Genomic DNA, 19,390 nt, shown 5'->3' on the forward strand with positions numbered 1-19,390 from the left:
ACATCAGAAACTGGAGGGGCAGATAGGACTTCAAAGGTCACCGGGGAACAGCTGGCCCAGTCCCTGGACTTTGCCCGTAAGTGGCCCAACGTTGAGCTGAATGTGGGAGCGAACGCCGGCCAGCAGCATCAAAGGCCCTTGCCATGGGGTTTCAATTTCTCTTGCCCAGTGGGCGTAGTATTTCCTGTTTTCTCTGCTACCCCATCCCATTGCCCCCTCTGGCCTGGGCCTTCCCTCGTGATTTCATGACCTCTGTGAGGACTGGTGGTCTCAGCTCGTTCTGTCTTCATAAACCTTCCTTTTGGAGCAGGGGTCCTGTTGGGACCCACACGCAATTCTGGCAGACAGGCCTGTCCCCCGGGGCCTCAGTCCTGGTCCCTGTGTTTGGAAAAGAGACTGCACACAACCCACCCACTGCTGTTGTCTTTTGTAAAAGAAGAATAGAGAAGACATGAATTTCCCCTGAGCAAACCCAATTTGAAAGGCTCAGACTGGGCAAGTAGGTAAATTAGAGAGTTGTTATATTGTGGGACATATTCCTTTCAATGTCCTCTCCTATATGTAAATATATAAATTGATTTAAAAAATAACCAAGGTTGGCGGCGCCTGTGGCTCAAAGGAGTAGGACGCCGGCCACATATGCCGGAGGTGGTGGGTTCAAACCCAGCCCCGGCCAAAAACCACACACACAAAAAATAATAATAATAATTATAGTAACCAAGGTAGCACTTTTTCAGGCCATTTTTATCATGTAAAGTGAGCAGGACAGATGTTTATAAGAAGAGGAACCTAACAGAATGTGCCTTGCCTAAAGACAAGCACGCCCTTGATTGATTTCTCACAGGAGGACACATTTTTCTACCTTCCAAAATTAAAAACAAACAGCAAAAGAAGGGAACAAACCCAGGCTTTCTGCATTCAATTCACTCCACCAAGGTTTTTTTCAAGACCCCATGCGTGCCCGCTGCAATCTGCCAGCAGAGTGTTGTTGCAAATGAGTTGAACTGACAGGGAAGACCGCTGGGTGGTACCAATTTCACTATTTTAAGAGTGAACAAGACGAGACAGCATCTTTGATTCTTTGTTCCATGTCGTTTAGGAAATAATGGGCTGATAGTCTGAGGTCTCAGGAATGGGAAGTGGATTCTGTCAAATCACCTGGGGAGAAACGTCTAGATCTGGAAAGGCCTTTACATTCTAAGTTAAACCGGCCTCAAGCAAATCCGTTCTGAGGGTAAATCAGAATCAAACCCAAACGACCAAAAATAAGCAAAGTAACAAAAAACAAAAAACCACCAACAAAACAAAACAAAACCCAACAAAAGCAAAAGGAAAGAGAACATTAAAAAGAAACAAAAACAAAAAAAAAACCCTAGACAAAAAAGCCTCTGTGAAACGAAACCACAGTTAGAATGGAGGGAACAGGGACCTGATTTGATTTGACATTGAACCCCTACTACGTGTTGGCAGAGCGTTAGATTCTGAGGTCGCAGAGTTGAGTGAAAGTCTCACCTCCCAGGAGCTGTGTTTGCAGAGCCCACACCAGATCAGATGTGCATTCATATACTAGAAAAGGGCCCAGGCTAGACCTGTGTCTTCGTGGCCCTCTGGGAAAGCTCTGCCCTTGGTGACCTTGACTCTGTGTTGCCAGGTTCAGCATGGTGGGCGCCCGCTCTCATCTGCATGGAGGGGAGGCCACTGTCAGGGTACGGGGCAGGGGGTGAAAGGGCGAGGGTGTCCGGGCAGGTAGGACCATCTTTCCCAGCACACCTGCTGGAGATTGAATTCCATTATGATCTCTTTTTTCTCTACCCACTGTCAGTCCAGCACAAATAATGTCTACAGCTCCTTGCCCACGATGGAAATAAAATATAGCCAGGGACCTATAGCACAGCCTGTCCATTGAGACCCAACTAAAGTTGGGTAAGACCAATAATTCAAAACAGATGAGTGGCAAATACTATAGGCTCAGTATCTCAGGCTGACCCGACCTTTGAAACTTGCTGAAAGTTATCCTTGAAATTCCCCAGAGCTCCTTGGATAACTTCTGTAAAAGGCTTATTTATCACAAAGTCATAAATAATATTTGCTAGGTATTTGCTCCATCTATCTAGAAAATGAATTAAGCTGAGGACATGAGCTCAGTGGCTGAGTCTGGGTGGGGGTGGGGTGGCCTGGGCATCGGGCTGGTGGGGGAGGACTGCTCAGTTCCAGGCAGGAATAAGGGAGAAAGCTTGGCTTTCAATCATCCGTGCATGGGGACTAGGGTGAAGATAGGGTTGCGAGAGGAATTTTGTTGAATATGAAAGATTTTAATTTCATTAAAGAGGTGGCTATAGATCGCTGTCAAGAGACCTAGCCCTGGTAAATAGGGATGCTTTTACACCAAATTGCTTCTGGGCAAGAACCCAAGGTTCCTGCCCAGAAAGCTATACGTGCACTGTCTGCAAAAGCTGAGGGCTTCACTCATTCAGTTGTTCCACAAATCTATCCAGAGGCCTTGCCCTCGTTCGGCGGCTGGTATAATGACATAAAAACTACAGTTCCATCTCTCAATGACTCTTCATCATCGGAGAGACAGCACAATGCACAAACACCTTGGCCACAATGTGCGCAGAGACACACAACCTAGGACAGGGGCAGAGACGGTGCTGCAGGAATTCAGGGGACCGAGAGACAACATCTGCTGCCAGGCAAGGGGGACGAGATGGGTGGGAGACAAGGATCCCTAGAGGTCACATTGTGTGCCCTGGAAGGCTGGGTGGGCTACAGCAGGACAGAGGTGACTCCTTCTGTGGAGGGAAAGAGGGTCAAATGCAGAGATGTGCAAGGCTTGGACTCAGATAGCCCATTAATTTTAAGAGAAGAGAAGATGGAGTCACGTGAGTAGCTGAGATGGGGGCACACAGGAAGGAGGATGGTGCCCGTTTCTGGCCAGCTTGGTGTTTCTCAGGTGCCCCCCAACTCAGGAGGATCATATCTCCCTAAAAGTGCTCCTGTTGCATGCTCCAGAGGGGCGACATTCTGCGCACCCTCCAGGCATCGCACTGGGCAAGGGCAGGGCCTCAGGGTCTCAGGTCCCAGGGAGGAAGGGGCAGCTGAGGAGGCTGTGCTTTTCTTGTAAGGAGGGTTAGTTGCAGAGGGTCAGCGTGTGGTGTTCTCTGTGACTCGGGTCCCTATATTAGGGAAGGAGAGACTGGGAGGATCGGAAGGGGCCCCCCACGCTCAGGGCTGTGGAGAACACAGAGAGGATGCCCACCAGTGGCTCAACCAGAGACTGACGACCAGTGATTACAGGTGAGAATTATAGTGAACTGAGCACCAGTTCCCACTGCACGTTTGCAGGTGTTTCTGCTCCTGTCCCTGCCTCACCACGCTCGTGTTTGTGACATGCAGGTATAAAGAGGGCCTCAGCTGTGCAGCAGGCAGCCAGTGCCAGGGCCAGGATCAGGGTGCTAGTGGCTCCGTCATCAGAGTGATGGCGCTCACGGTGCTGCACAGCTGGGTTACAATGCAGGGCAGAACATGCACACCCTCCCCAGACATCCTGACAGCTCCTGAGCATTCAGCACTGTGTCCCCTCACGCCGGGCCCCCACCATCACGTGTCCCATCCTCTCTCATAATCCGTTTGGGCTCTGCTCTTTGCCTGCAGACAGCTGAGCCCAGATAAAGGCAGCACGGCCAGTCTGTCTGGGAACTCCTGTCCGGATGATGTAACTCATGCTCTCTAAGGCATGGAGGGCAACCTGCAGGCCGGGATGTGGTGTGTGCTTCAGGGTCACAGAGAAGCACTCAAACCGCCCTCAAACCATCGTGAAGGTGGCAGCGTGTGCCGCCTTCCCGGGTGTGCCCAACTGGGATCTTTGGAAGCTGGGCAGTCTGACTGGACAGTAGAAAATGGCAAAGTTGCCGGCCTTTCCTGAGGTGAAGCTGAATTGCCTCTTATAAGCCGAGTAAAATAACAATGTTAATGTCTTAGGATCTTAGCATTTCCCACTTGCAAACATGGGAAAATCACACCACTGCGATTGTTTCGGGTCCCCGGCACGGCACCGGTGTGGGCTCCTCCTGTGTCCCGCAGCCCCTGAGCCAGGCCTGTGGGCTTGAGGGCTCAGATTCCTTATTAGATGTGACCTTGAGGGTATGACTTTTCTGGGCCCCCTTTTCCTTATCTGTCGGGGACAGTAAGAGTCCCTACATCAGAGAGCTGTCGTGAGGATTACATGAGCTATTCCAGGCATGTACTGTGGCTGGCACTGTGCCCAGGGTGAGAGGCTGGTCAAAGCAGACCGACGTTTGGGGACGAGGACTTCCCGGGTTGGGAGAGTGCTTTGAAATGTGGAAGGAAGGGAAGGAGGCTCCGTGTGGGACTCGGACTGAGTTCTGGAGACTACGCACCTCTGTTGACGCCCACAGCTCCTGGATGGGGGTCTGTGTCATCATCTCACACCACAGAGGAGGACCCTGAGGCTGGGCCATTCAGTGTTGTGCCAAGGTCACAAGGAGAGGACATGAACTTCTGCTGGGCTCCAAAGCTCACGTTCTGTCCACAGTGGCAGTAGAAGGGGTGGCTGGCGGGTGGTCTTAGTGACAATACTGTCCACACGTTTTTCAGTTACCAGGGGAAGGAAAACAAGCAGCAGTGAGACGCCGACCTCCTGGAGCCTTCCCGGTGGCCTTTGTGGTCTGGATCGGTCAGCCAGCACATGCAGCAGCCTCCATTCTGCAGGTGCGGGCTGAGGGCAGCTGGGACGTGGGAGTCTCTGTGGCTGCTGCCTGGGGACCCAGCTGCTCATGTGGCCTCCCCTGACTTGTCACTGAAACTCCAGATGTTAAGACCACCCCCCACCCCACCTCCTTGGCTTTTGTGGCAAACTTCTTGCCCGCAGTTCTTTCCCTCTTTTTTCTTTCTTTCATTCTCTCTCTCTCTCTCTCCTCTCTCCCCCCCTCTCTCTTTCTTTCTTTCTTTCAGTTTTTTCGAGACAGCATTGCCCTGGGTAGAATGCTGTGGCATCACAGCTCACAGCAACCTCCAACTCCTGGGCTCAAGCAATTCTCCTCTGCCTCCCAAGTAGCTGGGACTACAAACACCACAATGCCTGGCTATTTCTTGGTTGCAGCCATCATTGTTGTTTGGCAGGCCTGGGCCGGATTCAAACCCTCCAGCTCAGGTGTGTATGGCTGGTGCCTTAGCCGCTTGAGCCACAGGCGCTGAGCCACAGGTGCCGAGCCTTTGCCCTTAGTTCTAATGTCGCCTCATTTTCTTAGATTGCTTCTCTTTTTCCTTCAGAGAGATTACTGTGATCCAAAGACAAAACAAAAACCCCAACCCTCAGTGAGAGGAAGAATGCAGAAGCTGGAGTCCCAGCTGACCTGGGCAGCACTGCTGGACGCGGCCTTTCTCGCCGCTCCTTGATGTTGGCTTAAGGCTGGGCTTCCAGGGTGTCAGGGTGGACCTGTCACCACAGTGCCAGCCGGGGATGCCCCAGATGAGGGGCCTGTGTGTGATCTCAGGTAGCTTCCAGGGTGTTGGGGACGTGGCATAAAGGGTCCAGCGTGTCGGCCTTTGAGTGTCTTTTCCCTCAGTGACCAGGCCTCTGTGACGAGGCTGCTGAAGACAAGCCCCAGGAGCGGTGTGTGTGTGTGTGTGTGGGGGGGCGTAGGAAGCCACGCGGGGTGCCTGCAAGTCTCCACCCTGTCTTCCAAGACCCAGGCCCCTCTGGCCACCGACTGGGCGGCTGGCAGAGCCCCAGGGCAGAGGGTCTTTGGTTTATTACTGCATTCCTCCCTGTCGCCCTCCCTCTCCTCTTCTTTTGTCCTTTCTTCCAGCCATTTATCCTTCCTTCCAGTAGGCCCGCCATCCTGCACAAGCTGTGTGGGGAGCACACAAGACCAGCTCCTTGCTCCCTAAGAGTTTCCAGCGCCAGAGGAAGATCACAGCACCACACACAGAGAACAAAGTGACAGATAGCAGGGCCACACCTCAGTGCACGTGTCACAGGCATTCAGAGACAGGATCTCTTCAGTGTGGGCCAGGGAGAGGGGGCCTCTAGTGGAGCCTGGAGGGCATTTCAGATGGTGGAGGTGACAGGAGAGAGCAAGGAGGGAGAGGCTGGACAGTGGGAAGCCTTGTGGCTGCTCAGGGTCTAGTGAGTTGTTTGACTTGACAACGGAGTATGAGTGAGAGAGAAAGGAGCTAGAGGGGTGGCGTGAGCCCAGTGGCAGAGGGTCCCCAGGTGCGGATGTGAGCAGCAGGTGTCCCAGAACCCACGGCAGTGCTCCGGAAAGCATTCGGCATGTGCAGGGCTGCGCTCTGGGACGGCTGTGCTGCTAGAAGCAGCAGCATCAGCAGAGAATCTTCCTGGCCCTTCTCAGATGCTGGGGGGTAGTCGCAGCACTGTCACCCTGACTCTTGCTGGTGGTGAAGGGGGTGCAGCCATCTGCTGTCCTCCCTGCTCTCATACCGTGCGCACCAAGGTGGGAATCGGTGGGAAAGAGGCGCCGGGCATGGCCACATGACTGGGTGATGGATGGCCCATAGGGAGGAAAAACCCTGGGATGAAGGATGATCCGGAGTCTCTGGGAGGCAGAGTCTGCGGCAGTCAGACACAGAGTCACCCCTTTGGAGAGCAGGTGTGTCCCAGTCACACTCTCCTTTGGAATGAGAGCTGAGCTTGCTTCTTAGGGTGTGTTCATGAGTGTTGAAAGATGCTTCTTTCCATAATAACTCCTCTCCCTCCTGCCTCTGTGGCCCCAATGCCATTACCCACCACCCACCCCCCCCACACACACAAATGCCCCAGCACGGAGAGTGCTGAGTCCCAGCATTCGGGACGGTGAGTCCCTCAGGTACCAAGTCCTGATGCTTCCGAGAGCTTGGCACCCAGAACTGAAGGAACCATGAAAACTTTGAACAAACATTTGACTAATAAGCCAGGGCTAGGGAAGAAAGATGAACGAGCCTCAGTTTCTATACTGCAGACCCTGGGGTGTTCTGCCCTTCCAGAGGAGAATAAGCACAGCTGAGGTCCCCAGGTGAGAAGCTTCACTTGTATGACATTGTCAACCTTTGAATGTGTGCACTCATTTAAGTGCATTGACTGAGGTCACTGCCAGGTTATGCCACGCAAACATGCTCAGAAACATATGCAAATAGTGTTAAGAATTAAATGAAGAACTTAGGGACATGGGCAAGATCAGAGAGGGTCCAAGCACAGACCCTGCCGGTCTCCGCCTTCCCTGTTGGGCCTACAGTGTGATAGGGAGGGAAGGCCACTTAAAATGCCACCCCAGTGGTGAGACTGAAGGGATAAAAGTGCCTCAGACCCCAAGGCGGGAGGGCAGATGCAATCATGTTCAGGAGAGACTCTGAGTGAACCGTCCACCCCAGCACTCCCGTGCCCTGCAAGGGTGGCACTCAGCACGTGGCCAGTAGATTCCTTCTTTTTTCATCGGTAAATTCAGGGGTTGGGCAACTGTGGAGGCCGATTAAATTGTACAGTTAGCTTGGTCAGATTGGACCCCCTTACCCCAGCCAACTCCCAGCTATGAGAGGGGATCAAGGGAATTCCTCCACGTGGACACCAGGTCAGTTTTGATGCAGCCGACACAGAGTTGAGAATAAAAGCCCCCTCCACCTGGTGGGGCCTGGGAGGACCTTTGTGTGAGAGATTGTGTGTGTGTGTCTGTGTGTGTTCGCACACTCGGACTCCTGTGCTCAGCCAGGCTCTTTCACTCCCACCCAGATGCAGACGGCTGTCCTTGGAAGGTCAGTGACAGTCCAGCCTCCCATTCACAGGTTGGGGAAAAGGCATTAATCTCCTTGACATGGTTGTGGTGGGGGAGGGGGCTTTGGGGCTGGAGTCTCTCACATGGGACATGCCTGTGAACAGAGACATCCTCGTCCTCTTTGGCTGTGGGAATGAGCTGTAGTTGATCAGCCTGGGGCATAAAAAGTCAGATTGGCACCAAGAAAATCAAAGCAGCATTGTGAAAGCAAATTCTATCTTTCACTTTTCACGCTACACCTTTTCTGGGTGGTGGGGCAGAGGTGGACAGAGGGACTTTGGAGTGTTTTCTGAGGCCTGACACAGTCTGAACTTAATTTATGCAGCCAGAGGCTTCTGCAAACTCCCCACATGGTGGTGGGGCTGCACCCACTCATGGGGGTCCTCTTTTACCTGGACATGCCGCCTATTCCGTTTCTCTCTGTTGTCACTGCCTCTGAAGCCGTGGAGTGGAACTAAGAAAGAAAAGTCAGGATTCAGAGACCAGATAGGTCCCCAGGGTCCCCCATCTGGGGAGCCTTCCCTGACTCCCCTGTGCCTCCAGACATGGTCACTTTCATCTGGGATGGGAATGGCAGGATTTGGGGTGCAGAGTGGGGGCTTTAAAATGCCCAGATACATCAGTTTGAAAGTCTTAGGCCAGAGTGGCCAGCAGCTGTCCCCAGCTCACTGGAATATCTGCCCTGCTCTCTGCCCCAGCACCAGCCTTTGCCCTACCTGAAACGCCCCGGAACACCCACTAACCTCTTCCTCAGCTGGCCTGGTATCACCTCCCAGGCTCTGCCACCTTCCTGAAGGCTCTGGCCAAGTCCAGCTAAGTGTCAGGCTGGCATAACGTAACACCTGGTGGTTCTCAGTTCTTCCACAAGAGCTGTCCTGGCCCATGAGGACTTCGCTCCCTCCCTGGGGAGTAGGGGCTGTCCTGTACTCCTCCCTCAGGCTTCGAGCTAGAAACCACTTCTTCAGGGAGGCCTTCTCTGATCCAAGCCCTCTAGACGTACTGCCCTGTTGGATGTCTTCCCCGCTGTCCTGTGTTGTCTGGTTTATTTGTGTGTTCGTTCTTTCTTGTCTTGCTCCACTAGGAAGCGGGCAGCCAACACCCCTGGATGCCTCGCTTGCCACCGAGGCCCAGTGCCTGAAATGGCACCCGCCACATTGTAGACCCTTAAAAAGAAATGCGTGGAATGAAGTCATGAAGGGATGGGTCCTCTCTGCCCCTGGCATGATAACCCATTGTGTCTGCTCATGGGTTGGTTAGATGGCTGGCAGGAACGAGCTAGAGGGGGCATGGCAAGGCCAGCGATGGACGAGGAGGTGCAGAGAGGGTCTCTGGGCAGGTCTAGACTAGAATTTGGGTTTGTTGACTCTGCCCCAGGGTTACCCAGGCAGGTTTGTTCTGGAGGGATGACATGATCGATTTCTGTGGTTGCTGGCAGCCGTGCCCCTGTGGTCTGGAGGTGAGGGAGGGCAAGGCACTCTGGCTGGGCCCTTGGACCTGCCTTGGCAGTGGGTGCCCCTTTAGCCTGAGGGCTGCAGCTCTCTATGGAGGCATTGGAGCAGGCATCATTAGCAAGAAGGGGAGGAGGAACAAAGAGGGACCTGCCTAATTATTAATAAAGCAGCCCCCATCCATCTTAATGAGACAGGGTGAGAAAGACCAGCGGCCAGGCAGCCAGGGCACAATAGGATACAATAGAGACTTCGCTTCCTTTTTTAAAAGGGAGAAAGAGAGACAGATAGAAAAGGAAAAGATTGCAGATCGGAGAGCAGTGCCCAGCGCCCACCTCTGTGTCCCTCCTGTGATGGGATCCCCTGCTGTGTGGCCACAGCTGTTTGAAGAATGCAGAGGGCCCTGAGGTGCTCTGCTGGGCCTGGGGCTGGCATGCGGTGGGGGGAGGCAGTGCCCATCCCAGCAAGAGCCTGTGTTTTCTGGGTGTGGGGCTGCCCTGTGCAAACTCAAGGATCTCTCACTGAGGGAGGCAGGACCAGGCACGTGAAGCGGGGGGGCTCAAAAAGATTTGTCAGCCTTCTTGTGTCTTAGGGCTCCCCACCAGGCCCATCACGTCGTGTCAAAGATTCCCTGAGCAGAGTGCCTTCAGTCCCTTCTCAGTCTCTCCCTAATGACTCTGCTCCCAGACCTGCAGAGATCGTGTCGTGCTTGTGTGTGTGTGAATGGTCACTGAGGGGGCACATGGTTGCAGTCTGATCACACTGCAGCTCGAGGACAGGTGAGGGGGGTTTCCTGCAGGAGCTGGGGTTATGGTGAGCATGCACTGGCCTCCTGTTTACTCCGATTCTCCAGCACCCTGCAGGGCTGGATGGGAGACAAGAAGTCTAGAACGACATCCACTTTATTGAGACTAGATGCTGATCTGGTGCTAGCCACCCTGCTGGAACATGGGGAGCTATACCTCCTTCTGGAGAACGTCCTGCCAGCTGTGGAGGCTCTAGCATCCGTGGTGTCCTCCCTCTCCCAGATCAGGAGAGGCCCTGCAGTTAGGCCCTGCTGGTTGCTCTGGGCCACGCTGCTTTTCCTTGCTGGTGCTGTCCACTGCTCGGGAGATGTGGACAGGAATGGGGAAGGAATGCTCCACCTGGGGTCTGAGAGCTGCCAACCAGACCCTAAGAGGTGGGCTGCACAGGCATATGGCCGGAGACACAGCACACAGGCGGGGATGTGGGGAGGGAGAGACATGGGCTCTTGTGCCCACAGTTTCCTGGGGACTGTGTTATTGGGGATGTGAGGGAGGAGGCAGAAGAGCCACCGTGGGTGAGGCCAGCAGTAGGTGCTACACAGGTGTCCCAGAAGAGCCCTGCCATGGGGCTTGGGATGGGGCCTGGAACTTTCTATGGGGAACAAAGTCCAGTGCCCACATGCTGATGCCCTCCTGAGAAGCTGAGGCTGGGCTTCAGCTGGATCAGGACTCCTGTGATGGCTGTGTCTTCCCTGAACCTCGTTAGCACCACAGGGAATCCTCCAAGCCTGGCTGGGTCCCACCTCATGCCCAGACACTCCCACCACCTGCACTGCCACGCTGCCTGGGTGACACACAGCACACCTGCCTTTCCTGAGAACAGACACCTCAGCTCCCTGCTGGGAGCTCAGCCTCCTGCAGAACCCAGGGCAGCCTTTCACCTCCCTCCTGTCCTGGGAGAAGGGCCAGTCCCAACGGGAAAGGTGTGTTCTGCACGGCAAGTTATCACAGGATGAATTCCTGCAGCCGGAAAGGGCGTCTGGCAAGTGCGCTGGTATGACAGGTATATGTCCTTCCAAGTGCTCTTGGCTTGGCCGCCTGACAAGGGATTAGCACAGCCAGTGCTTGCTCCAGGCTGAGTGGGGCCTGAGGAGCATGTGTGGGGGGATGCAGGACTTACTGTGAGCCCTTAAGCATGCTGCTTAATTTCTCTGAGCCTGCTTCAACCCTCCTGTGGTTCCCTGTCCAGAGCTGGAGCAGGGGAAGAGACTCAGACTCTCTCCTCTCCGGGGGACTGAGGTGGTGCAATGAACTCATGCCCAGGGAGGCATGTGGGACCTGGGGAGGCTGGCTGGGCCCAGGGAGGCATGCTGGGTCCAGGGGAGTCACATGCGGCCCAGGGAGACATGTGGGGTTTGGGGGAGGCAGCCTGGGTCCAGGGAGGTAGGCTGGGCTGGGAGAAGGATGAGGAGTGGTAGATGAAGGTATGTCTGAGCGAGTGAGCAAATGAGAGGGAGTGAGAGAGCAGACAGACATGTGGAGCATGGAGCCCTGCACATAGTAGGAGCTCATTAAACATTTGCTGATTGATTGTTGGCCTAAAAGTTCTCGCCCCCTTGTTCACTTCTGTGTGGTCTGGAGGAAAGATGGCGAACACGATGGCACACGCATCGTAAACTGGACAATGGGGGCAGTTATCCAGAAAATGTGAGCCCTCGCCCGCTCCCTCCTCACTGAATCTTTTGCAATAATGACCCGATGTTGCCGATGAGGTAGGATTTTTGAGAACCTGTGTAACAGAGGCTGGTATCAGAGACTTCATTGTTCCTTCTGCCTGTGAAAAGATTGATGCTATACTGGATAGCTAGCTTCTTTTCTTTAAAATTCATAATCTTTATACCTTTACCTTTTGCTTTCTGCAGAAGTGATACATTATCATCGTGAAACTCTAGAAAATGAAGAAAAGCTAAAGGAAGACTGCGAACCACCCGTGATCCCAGCACTCAGAGGACTGAGTAAACCACCTGTGATCCCAGCACTCAGAGGACTGAGTAAACCACCCGTGAGCTCAACACTCAGAAGACTGTGTAAACCACCCATGATCCAAACACTCAGAGGACTGTGTAAACCACCTGTGACCCCAACACTCAGAAGACTTTGTAAACCACCCGTGACCCCAACACTCAGAGGACTGTGTAAACCACCTGTGATCCCAACACTCAGAAGACTGTGCAAACCACCCATGATCCCAACAATCAGAGGACTGTGTAAACCACCCATGATCCAAACACTCAGAGGACTGTGTAAACCACCTGTGATCCCAACACTCAGAAGACTGTGCAAACCACCCATGATCCCAACACTCAGAGGACTGAGTAAACCACCCGTGATCCCAGCACTCAGAGGACTGAGTAAACCATCCGTGATCCCGACACTCAGAGGACTGTGTAAACCACCCGTGATCCCGACACTCAGAGGACTGTGTAAACCACCTGTGATCCCAGCACTCAGAGGACTGTGTAAACCATCCGTGATCCCAGCACTCAGAGGACTGTGTAAACCACCCGTGATCCCAGCACTCAGAGGACTGAGTAAACCACCCGTGATCCCGACACTCAGAGGACTGAGTAAACCACCCGTGATCCCAGCACTCAGAGGACTGAGTAAACCACCCATGATCCCGACACTCAGAGGACTGAGTAAACCACCCGTGATCCCAGCACTCAGAGGACTGAGTAAACCACCCGTGATCCCGACACTCAGAGGACTGTGTAAACCACCCGTGATCCCGACACTCAGAGGACTGTGTAAACCACCTGTGATCCCAGCACTCAGAGGACTGTGTAAACCATCCGTGATCCCAGCACTCAGAGGACTGTGTAAACCACCCGTGATCCCAGCACTCAGAGGACTGAGTAAACCACCCGTGATCCCGACACTCAGAGGACTGAGTAAAGCACCCGTGATCTCAGCACTCAGAGGACTGAGTAAACCACCCATGATCCCGACACTCAGAGGACTGTGTAAACCACCCCGATCCTAACACTCAGAGGACTGAGTAACCACCCGTGATCCCGACACTCAGAGGACTGTGTAAACCACCCGTGATCCCAACACTCAGAGGACTGAGTAAACCACCCGTGATCCCAGCACTCAGAGGACTGTGTAAACCACCCGTGATCCCAGCCCTCAGAGATAGTGACATTTCAGTGTGTCTGTTTCCAGTGGTTTTTGAAACTTTTTTCCCTTTCTTTCCTGCCATCTGTCTCTCGTTTCTTCCTGTCATCCTTCCATTATTTCTGCAAAACGGGAATCATACTATACATACGTTTGTATCCATTGTATTCTCCATTCCCTCCCTCCGTCCCTCCTACCAGCTTTTATTTATTGAGTAGTCGCCAAGCACCAGGGCACTGATCTGTGGCATACACTGTGAACAAAACTGATAAAAGTCTCTGTCCTTGGGAAGCTCAATTTTGGTGACAGTGGTGGTGGCAGACAATAAAGAAAGTAAGTGAGCCAACTGAGCGGAACGTTAGGAGAGCACAAAAAGTATGGAGGGAAATAAAGCAGGAAAGAGCAGCAGGAAGGGTGGCACAGGTGGGTGCAATTCTAAATAGAAAAGGCCCTACTGAGTGGGTGATGTCTGAGTGTGGCGAGGAAGGACAGCAGTCTTTCCTAAGATGCTCTGTGTTCAACATCAAATCTTTGAGGGCTTGAAATGACTTTCTCTGTGTGCACACACACAAAAAATCTAGGTGAAACTCTTATATCAAAGATAATGATAAGGCAATATTTGAAAAGAAAAATGCAAAGCAAAGTGTTAACAGCATGTGGCCAAGTCCTGGGTCTTTTACTCAGGGATATGTCACTGGAGAAAAGACAAAAGAGAGGGGAGGCAGGCTCTGTCCAGGGCCGTGCAGCGGGAGCCTGCTCCACACAGCCAGGCCAGCCTGCAGCGGGCACTCCTGTCGCCCCGCTCTGACCTCTGCCTTATGGAAAGAAAATACTATCACATCAGAGTAGCTCTATCTTTGGTGTTGGCTGTGCTCTTGGCTAAACACTGATCCTGGCTGAATGTGACAATGAACATTGCCATTGCATCGGGCTTTCCAGTTTTCCAAGTTCTGTTTTCTGAGCTCCCATGCTGTGTGGTGTGGCAGAGGAAGCAAGGTCAGAGTTTTCATTTCAAATAAAATTTCCAAGTTTGAAGGAGCCTGGAGCCTGCCTTGCCCAGTTGCTTCATGCAACGAGGCCCTGAAACTCAGGGCAGTGGAGAGGTTGCAGAAAGTCACTTGGTCGCTGAAGGCTGGACACTAGCCTCTTGGCCTAGCAGAGCTCTGCTCACAACTGCAGGAGCCTTGCATAGGCTGGCATGGTCACAGCACCCTTTCCTTCTAGCAGCTGAGTGGGTTTCTCCTAAGCAAAATGCTAAATAATAGAGTGTTCTGGAATCTCATATTAAAAACCAAATCTGAGCCCCCTGCCTCAGGACCGCCTGGGTGGCCAGTTTCAGCCTAAAGCTCCTTTCTAAATACTAGGATGCTCTGGGTGCAGGTCCCAGGCTGTACCCCAGTGCCCATTAGCCAACCCCTTCTGAAGTCCTGAATGCAGACTTTGTCTGCTCCCGAAGGACTAAAGCCAGTCATTTGGTGAGAATCAGCTCACTTGCCATCATTGTTCCCAGAGAGGCAGAGCTGAATGGGTCAGGGGACTAATGTATTCTGTTGTGCCCCTCAGGCCGGCCCCTGAGTGTGGGCAGAGGGCTGCATTCCACAGACCCCCCCACCCCTGCCTCTGCTTTGCAGCCTGCAGGCCCCAGCCCCCTGGGGAGGGGCCCTGAGCTCCCATGGAGGGCACCCCATCTGGGACTCCTGGGGTGGGTAGGGAAGGTGTGAGAGTGCCTGAGAGTCCAGTAAGGGTGCCAGCAGTGAGCAAGGAGCATCAGGACCCCGGGATGCCTTGGGTGCCAGCAGAGGGTAGGAGGCACTGGTGGCTTCTCTGTGACAGGGCTGGTGGCCTGGACCTCCCCGAACCATCAGGCCATTGGTGTCTGCAGCCCTCTCTCCTCTGTAACCATTTCCCTGCCAGGAGTCTTCCTTCTCCAGAGGACACGAGGGTCACAGGACTCATTCTGAGCAGGATGCAAGTCTCGTTTCAGGCTCAGCAATGCCGGCCCAGGAGGAATAAGACGCCAGGAGAGCAGGCAGAAGAGGGCCCCCGCTGCCCAGCCGCAGCCTCGCCCACACCCTGGTAAGTACAAAGGAGGTTTGTGCGGATCTCTGGGTCGCTACCTCTGGCTCCTTGTGTTTTGCAAAACTAAGTCTCCATCCTCACTCTCCTTCACCTTGGAGAACCTGAAGGGGAACTCGGCCAAGGCGGGCGGGAAGGTGAGTACAGCCAGCCTTCTGGCTCCGGAGCCCTTCCTAACAAGACAGAGAGCTGGCAGGTGATTTCCCCGCCCCGGGTGGGTGAGCTCACTCTTCAGACTGCTTTCCTTTTTTGGACATCAGTGCTGTCCAGCTCAGTTCCACACCACACCCCCTTCACCCATAACAAATGGGCTTAATCTCATTGACAACAATCCCTAAACTTTGGGAGAGATATCAGAAGGCAGGAGCCTGCATGACAGAGGTGGGGGGAGGAGAATGAACATGGTCTCCATCCTGGCCTGTGAAGGATAGGGATCTCTGTACACCTAACGCCGCAGAAAAAATAAGGTGGGCTTCCTGGCAGCCTCAGTCTGGGTTTCTGGCCAATGGGCAGGCAGATGAAGCTGTCCACGGGAATGACGCACGCTGTCCCGACTGGCTGATGCCCCCTGGTCTCACCTCCATGTACCCCAGTTTTCGCTCTGCCTTGTTATCACTGGTCTCTCTCCTCCCCATCTCTGTAACCCCTAATCTCAAGATTAGGGGTTACACTTCAGAGGTTCCCTCCTCCTGGCCCAGCCCAGCACAGGGCAGGACAAACAGCAAGTGATTAAGAGGCACCCGTGGGCTCCTGGCTGACCAAGTCAGGAGGACACGGCTCACACAGTGCCTGCTACAGGCCACAGTCGTGTCAGAGGAAGAGAGAAGATGGAATTAAACTCCAATCCGAAATACTCATTAATTGGAGGAGACCATTTCCTTCAGTGGGGATGGAAATGACACCCCAACGCTGGGAGTTAGAGGAGTTGAAATCATGTAGGATACGAAAGAAAGAACATTTTATTCTCATGTGCCAGTGATAATGGCAATAAAAGAAAATGTAAGTGATAGTGGTAAGGATTATGTAGCAATTTAGGAAGCTGCCAGTAATATATTTATGGACAGAAATGGCTGGAAACCCTCCATGGCTGAGGAGCTGACGCAGACCTTGGAAAGCACTCCATGGCTCAGCGGCTGTGCCTGGAACGGTGTTATTTATGGAGGTTTGTACTGCATAGTAAGCAACTCGGTGTTCAGACTTACAGTTAAAAATAAAGAACAACAAATGATGCTTTTCTGGGTGGGGGAGGCTCACGTATGTCTTTTTTGTAGCACCATCAGTGTTAGAAGGATTTTATAAAAGGCCACGTTTGTCTAGTGACAGGTATTAAAGATGATGGAGTGCGCCGAAGATCACGGAAGTCTCCACTTACACCTCTGTTTGTGTTACTGCCCACAAGACAGAAAGCAAGGCCTGTTCAGCTCCTGACTGCTGCCTGTCCTTCTGCTTTGTGACACAGTTACGTCTTCCCTGAGGCACCTGCTTCCTTAGCAGAAGAGAGTAGCCTTGTGCACCTTTTCTGCCTAAGAACTTCACTTTATTTCATTGTTAAACGTTTGGCGCCTGGAATGGCCGAGGGACCTCTCTATGACTCTGTCCCCTCTTTTGAAAAGTGGGGGATCCCTAGGAACCTTCCAGTGGGAGGCTAAATAGAGGGACCCAGAGAAATGTGGGTGTGGCAGATTCAGTGACACTTACGAAAGGGTGTTCTGCAGCTCTAGGAATTAAAACAGGAGAAGCTATACAAATTTCCAGGGACATGGAAGAGTTTCTCCAGATTTAAATGTGCAAGGGTATGCCTGGAGATCTTGCTAAAATGTGCATTCTGGTTGTGTAGGTTTGGGGGGAAGTCCTGAGAGCCTGCTTATCTTATGAGATCTCCTGGCCTGGGGACCACCTTTTAGTAGCAAAGTTGTGGGACAGAGTAAAAATTAGAATCTGCAGCCTTTGAGTTTAGTGCCTGTTCTGAGAATTCATAAATTCATACTAGTTAGGAATTCATAGATCCATACTAGTTAGCTTTGGTTTTAACTACATGAGAACAATCCAAATGACTTTGGATTTAGACAAGTAAAGGAGAGAGATAGTAGGTCTCACCTAATAAGAATTCCAGACTGGGCAGCATCGGGTTGGTACAGGTTGATGTGAGACCCAAGCTCTTCCTGTCTTTCCCAGTTGTCAGCATTGATCATCAGGCTTGTGGTCTCATGGTCACCAGAGAGCTGCTGAACCTCCTAATATCACATCTGAATTCCAGGCAGGCCACAGAGGGGACAGGCAGTGTGCAGAGCTGTTTGGCACTGTGTCCAGGGCGCCCTACTTACCACTTCTACTGGTCAGAGCCCGGTTGTAAGACCAGTCTTGTGAAGGCGGCTTACTTGGCAATCACACATTGACCACGCACTAACTCTGTGGCAGGCACTGGAGATACAAAGACAAAAAAGGTATAGTTTCTTTACTCAAGAAGCTTCTAGAACTTCAGAAATGCAAACAAGCAAAAGGGTGCTTGAGGAGAGGTGCTCGGACAGCATGGTGCACGGGAACACAAAACCACACAGATACAGAGACCTCACTGGGAGACGCTGGCCAGCTGCACCACGGATCTGGGCAGGGAGCACAGCACACACTCAGGCACAGAGACACGTGCCTGGAAACCTTGTATCCACTTAACCACCTATGTGCTAGGGTTCTGTTGGCATGCACCTGCCAGGCTGCCAAGGTACCACGCCATACTGGGTTTTAAATATTTTTAATACCACCCTGGAAAGGCCACAGAGCTCTCAAGATCTCCAGCCCCTAGAGAGGCCATAACCCTTTCTGTCCCGTGGGCCTCCCTCAGTCTTTTCTCCCCTGGGCAGCCACATGATGGCAGGTCAGTTATGCAGGTTTGTGAGAAGTTGCCCACACAGGACACTGTGGTCAGCCCAGGACAGGCCGAGCGCCATGCCTTGCAGCGGGCCCAAACACCTGCTCTAAGTCCTGCAGGGGACAGGCTGCCCTGTCCTATTCTTCTTCCCAATCCCTGGACCCCCATGAGGCAGTTCCTGCCCCTCCCCGGACCTTCAGACCCGTCTCTCTTAAAACCACATTCACCTTCTTGGAAAAATGTCTGGTTGAGGAATTCACAATGAGATGTTACTGACCCAAAAGCTCCCCAGGTTCCTCTCCCCGGGACTGGAGGTTAGGTCTAGCACAAAGGCAATGGGATTTGGAATCTAAGGGGCTGTGCTCCTTAGCTCCAGAGTGCTCTGGTGGCTGGACTTCTGGCCAGGGTCCCACCACATGCACCTCCACGTCTTCTGTCAATGGGAGGAATGAACTTCTTGGCCAGGTCTGAGGTTTTTTGTGAGGGCCAGATATGATGACACAGGTGGAGTGCAGACTAGGAAAGGCTGCAGAAAGGAGAGGTAGGCAACGCCTCTCCCAGGGCAGAGGGCAGCTGTGTCATCCAGGTGAGGAGAGCTCTGGGGCACTGCGGTCACGAGGCCTGGGGAGCAGAGGGAGGGTGTCCTGCAAAGGGGGAGTGCCATGATGGATGCCCCCACTCCTCTCTTGGGCACTTTGTCATCCAGGTTGTTCTCAGCTCGAGCCCTGGAGGAAGGTGGAGGAGCGGCATGCCTGCCACCACAGGTTAGGTGAATATGCACGTGGCTCCTTGGCGAATGTGTTCCGAGGCTGCTGCAGTGATCTGAAAGATTTATGGGGCCTCCAGTCACCGAAGCCTATGCCACTTCACTTTCACTTCCCAGCAGGGAAGGCAGCTCCTAAAAGCCCGTGCCTGGTCCCAGCCAAGCCTTGAGCACCGAACCAAAGACAGAGCCTGGCACCAGGTCCCACACTGCTGACCACCACCCACATGCCCGGTCTTCTCCCCACGGCCTGGTGCTGTTGAGGCTTCCAGAAACCTCAGCCTTCTAGGGACCAGCCCCTGTTTATATACAGCGGTAGGGACTGTGAGACGATTACGCATGCGGGAGTTCCAGGAAGTTCTGCTGTCCACCCGGAACTGGCCACGGCACCCAGCTGCCCACCTGCTCTCTGCTTGGTGCAGGCCCTGGGGAAAGGCGAGTCGGCTGCGGCATCTGTCCACAGGGCTGGCTCTGGGATGGGAAGAGAGCCAGTACTAAAGCCCCACACTCTGTTTACAGTCTCC

The sequence above is a fragment of the Nycticebus coucang genome, chromosome 24, assembly GCF_027406575.1.
Source record: "Nycticebus coucang isolate mNycCou1 chromosome 24, mNycCou1.pri, whole genome shotgun sequence".
NCBI classification, from domain to species: domain Eukaryota; kingdom Metazoa; phylum Chordata; class Mammalia; order Primates; family Lorisidae; genus Nycticebus; species Nycticebus coucang.